Source organism: Lagopus muta, chromosome 18, assembly GCF_023343835.1.
Source record: "Lagopus muta isolate bLagMut1 chromosome 18, bLagMut1 primary, whole genome shotgun sequence".
Taxonomy (NCBI): domain Eukaryota; kingdom Metazoa; phylum Chordata; class Aves; order Galliformes; family Phasianidae; genus Lagopus; species Lagopus muta.
In genome coordinates, this window is record NC_064450.1 from 4,736,472 (window position 1) to 4,741,890 (window position 5,419).

The window sequence follows — 5,419 nt, forward strand, 5'->3', positions numbered from 1 at the left end:
GATGTGTTTGCATCAAAAATCACAGCAAACGGGAAACAGGGGAAACCGAGGATGGCACGGGCACTCGAGCTCCAGTGTTTCCCTGTTTCTCAACTCTCAATTTGGAAACCTCAGTGTTTTCCTTGCACTTTCGGAGAGGTCACTGCTCAGATTCAAAGGAAGAATCTGAATGTGCAAGGTTTGGGGGCTGCCTGCTTTGCTTTTAACCACTACAAATGCTGAATGCAGCATCACTGCTGGGATTGAGACACTCATGCTACAGCAAAGGGCAGATGGGTGTTTCCTCCCACGCCTTCAGACCTCTTGCTCTGTCACTCGGATATAAGGAAGGTTTTTATGCTAAAGGCAGCAAAGCACTGGCACAGGTTGCCCAGAGGGCAGCGTGCGTCCCATCCCTGCCAGATTCTACAGAATCTCTTCCATCTCTCCTTCTACCTCGGTGCACCAGGGGCAGCTCTGTGACATCTCCAGAGCAGCTCCATCCAATGCTCAGCAGATTCCCTTCCAAGTTGGTCACACACACTGCTAAAAGAAAGAGGTGTTTTTCCTGATCACAGAGCTACACCAGTTGCTGCACTGGCAATATGCTATAGACTATCTGCATAAATCTAAGGAATGCTTGGTAGTGTTATTAATGTGCATATAATTTATTACTCTAAATTAGGGTTAACGTAATTATCTAGGTAATTAAAAGTAAAGGATGAAGTTCTCCCACATTCTTCAGCCTTTTCTGTAACACAGCATAACCATTTGCATCCATATTTTTGTCATGGATGCTCCATGCCATCAGCACATACATGAAGGGAAATCTCTGCTTTACAAACAGCCCCCAGTCCCCAGGTGGAGATCCTAACCCCACCAGAGATGGGCATTTCTATGACAACAGGACCCCCCAGGGCCAAACAGGCACCTCACCACGTTGATGTGTTAGAAAGATTTGGGAAAGCTCTGCTTTTCTTCTGGTTTTGTTGGGTGGGTGAGATGTACAAGGAATCATTGGCCCCAGCTGGCAGCAAAGGGACAGTCACCATTTGCCACACAGAATCACAGAACAGCTTGGGTTGGAAGGGACCTCAAGGATCATGAATCTCCAACCCCCTGCCACAGGCAGGGCCGCCAACCTCCCCGTTTAATACCAGCCCAGGCTGCCCAGGGCCCCATCCAACCTGGCCTTGAACACCTCCAGGGATGGACGGGGCATCACAGCCTCTCTGGGCAGCTGTTCCAGCACCTCACCACTGTCTTAGGAAAGAACTTCCCCCTGACATCCAACCTCAATCTTCCTTCCCTCTACTTCAAACCATTTCCCCTTGTCCTGCAGTTATCTCCCCTTCCAAAGAGTTGACTCCCCTCCTGCTTGTAGGCTCCTTTTAGGTACTGAAAGGCTGCAATGAGGTCACCCCACAGCCTTCTCTTCTCCAGGCTGAACAAGCCCAGCTCCCTCAGCCTGCCTTCACCGTGGAGGTGCTCCAGCCCCCCGATCATCTCTGTGGCTCCTCTGGATCCTCTCCAACAGCTCTCCATCTTTCCTGTACTGGGGGCTCCAGACCTGGACACAGCACTGCAGATGGGGCCTCACAAGAGCAGAGTGGAGAGGGACAACCACCTCCCTGCCCCTGCTGGCCACCCCTCTTCTGATGGAACCACCTTCCAATGGTGCTACAGCTGTGCAGAAAGGAGAAGGCACAAGCATGGGCACACTCACTGTGTATGGGCACTCTACAAGGCAGGCCCATGGCTTGGTTGCTGCCTAATGTGCATTATACAGAGGACAGACAGACAGACAGACGCCTCCTGCGTGAAAAGGCAAAACCTTTCCTTGTGAAGCCCTGCTTTGCTGTTTGCTGGCAACAAAGGCACAAGTCCAGCGCCAGGCAGAGAGCAGTTCCAAATAAACAAAGGCCAAATATTGGAAGGCACCAGCATGCGTGGCTCTCACTTGGAACAAAAGGAAGGAAGCTGGGTATAAATACTGGGAGGAGCATTGTGCACTGCAAGGCTGAGAGATGGGAAACTATTCTGCAGCAGTGATGCCTAAGCACGCTGGTGTAAGTGCTCAGCAAGAGGACAAGGAGACTTTGGGTTTATTTCCGGCTAGGATGAAGAGTTGGAACAGAGCTGGTGCAGGTGGTGGTCAGCCAAGCCTTGGCAAGAGTGTCCTCTATAGAGCCTCAGCCTCTTCAAACAGACAGCAGAGCAGCAGGCCAAGTAAAACATAGCTTCAGGTGCTCACCTTTCAGCTTGAGGCAGGGCTGGTGAGGGCTGTCCTTCCCCACCTGCTCTTTCAGTTGGTGGGGCATGGAAAGAAAGCAAATCCCTGATGCACAAACCCCTCCCCACAACAGCATTAAAGGAGGATGGCTCCCTCAATCACAACCAGCGAATAGGAAAGAAAACCAACACCTCAAAGCACGGAGGTGGGAGAATAAGGCTTCAGAAGGGCGGCAACGGCAGAACCGAGCTGCCAAGAATGACTTCAGCAGGGCTGGGAGGCAGCTGCCCTGGCACTGAAGGTGGACCAGCAGATAGCATTCAGCTGAGGAATGTGACTCCTTCAGCCCTCTGCAGATCAGCAGTGGTCACACAGCCCTCAGCAGGACCACAACCAGGCAGATACCTAACAAGCTGACCAGCCGATGCTCCTGTTCCAGGAGGCCAAGCTCTCACAGGCCAGGAAAGAGTACTTCCCATCCGTGTATCACTTGTGAGCACCTGATCCCACCTCTCCTTAACAGCTACCAACCTGCATGCCATGCTCTCGGCAGCTGCACAGAAGCTTTTCCCTCCATCTGCACTGTGTAACTGTATTGCTTCCGATAGCAGCACAGGAGATAAACAAGAGCAACAACCCATTGTTCTGGCTGCAAGCTTGTTATGTAATGGTTGGCATCCCTATTTCAGCTTTTTGGAAAGGAGAGAGGGAAAAACCCAAATCATTCCCATTTCAGGGCAGCTTTCTGTATACAGTACTTGATGAGAACAAGCTGCACAGCCTGTTAGTCACTCTAAAGCTGCTGCTCCAGGTGCCCCACTGCCACCTCTGCTCAGCTTGTCTCAGCCCACCAAAGAGCCTGTTAGGAAGAATATGACCAGTCCATACTGATGAGTATTTTGCCTGGATGCTGTCATTCCGTGCCATGAACAGCTCTGGTCATTAAGCACACAAAGAAATCCAAAGGTCTGGAATGACTGTGGATACTGCAGAGCAAGAAGGCATAGGGGGGCATGGAAAGAGGAAGGGTGGGGTGTCAGGATGCACGGTACAAGTAAGATACTTGCACTTAAACAGCATTCAGCAGCTTCTGTAGTTAAACGATTCATCTTCCCAAACACGTGGGGCATTTGCCCTATGCCAGGTGCCAAGCAGCAGGCTGGAGCCCAGCTGCAATTCACAGCTGATAACACTTCTTCTGTCATGCTCTTTTTCTCCTCTTGCCAATGTATCCCCTTGGTTCACGTTCAGCTGTGTTCTGGTAGCTACTTTCAAAAAATATAATAATAATTACAGAGTTTCCCATGCTTACTTTACCTGATATGGTAGAGCATACAGAGATACAAGTGCTGACATGTTTAACTAGGTGTGTAATTAATGGTTCCTTGTAATCAAGCTATTTCATCTAGCACAGTTACACCAGGTTACGATCAAGAGCAAGCATTGCTGTGCTCAGATTCAGTTCTTTGCTCACACAGAACACAACCCTTCCAAGTCATTAATGAAAGTGAGAAACTGAACATAAGCAGACAGAAAAAAGTCAGGAACCAATTTCCCACCGTGGCACTGTAAGGAGTTTTTAAAAGATCCTATCTGCATGGCTTCCTTCTCTTTGTGACCATTTCTGATCCAGCAGCCCCAGGACCTGCAGGACATCAGCAGAATGCAGCCAGTCAGCATGAAGTCACACTCTTCCCCACCAAAGCTGACAGTGCTTAGGTTCATTCTGTCGATTTGGTGCAGTGAATGCAATTCAAACTCTCCCACTCTGCGTTTACCATCAGTTATCAGACAGGGAGCAGGAATGGGATGCAGAGGACAGGCTGGCACACCTGGTACCAGGCAGCACTGCTGTGTATTGGCCCACAGCCCAGCCAGATTGAGTTCCACTCAGTTTCATGCAGACTCACTCACAGCACACACATTGAGGACATTCATTAGAGGAATGATTGTTGCTCCAGCAGCCCAGACCTCCCACCCCCTGCTCCTAGGACTAAACGAATTGCACTGATCATTCTTGTGCCCCATTGGTCAATTAATCTATAGAGCAAACCAAAATCCTGCAGCAGCTGGTGCCTCTTCATTTCATTTAAACCTGCTGTACCTTCACCCACACACCGTTCAGCAGAACTTCAAAGGTGGAATTATCTATTCCACCTACCTCCACAATGTGAGCAAACTGCCTCACCTGCTGCTGAGCTCCATTCAGGATGACTGACCTCCACAGATGGAGATTTTATGGGAACCCCAGATGACTTTTGAAGAAGCTTAAGATGCTGGAACAGGTTTGAAAGATTACCATTGAGAACAGCTGAGTCACCAATTATTTCAGGACATCCTCTATAATCAAACCATTCCCAATCCAGGTAATTGAACACCTTTTTTCTCTTTTCCTCCAGTGTCTGAGATATAAAAAAAAGAATAAATCTGTAACACGACAAAACTTCATGGCACCCATCTCCCATGGATGTACTGCATATCTGCCTGTTTTCTGTAACCAAAAGTACAAAACAAATGGGTGCTCATTTTCCCTTACCAAGATAAGAAATGCAGACACATGAATGACACTTATTTTTTTTAAAGACTTTCAATATTTATAATAATTTCTGCAACACAAGTAAGAAGATTTATACAATAAAATTTTTAAACTGAAAATACTTTTTTCACAACATTGGAGCAAGCAGTGACTGCCATGTGTGCACTGTGGGGTACGTCACTATCCAGAACAAAGACAACATCACAGCCAGGACCAGATGCTCTCCTGTAACTCCAACCTCATCCCATGACAATGAAAGGTTTCTGCACAGGTCTTTGCAAACGAATTAACAAACCAAATCTCTGCAGCTTCTGCATAGGAATCTCCATCCTTGAAAGATGGTAACATGACAACTTCAGTACAGTCACCTCAATATTTCAGCTATTAAACACGTAATCACCAAGATACACACAGATATGCACACAGGTACAGATGTCAGTATGATAACAAACAGTCCATCTACGCTCATAGATGCAGACTGAGCTTCAAGTCTCTGCTACACACTTGAGGATGGGCACTGACCAAGTCTCTGCTTCACACCCCTTGAAGCTGAGCTGGCACGTTCAAGGGAGGTGCATATCACAAGAACAGCCTTTGAGGATGATCTGGAATAAACAAGGATAATGCTGATATTCCCTCACTGCTTGTTTATCTTTCTGTTTTTAAATATT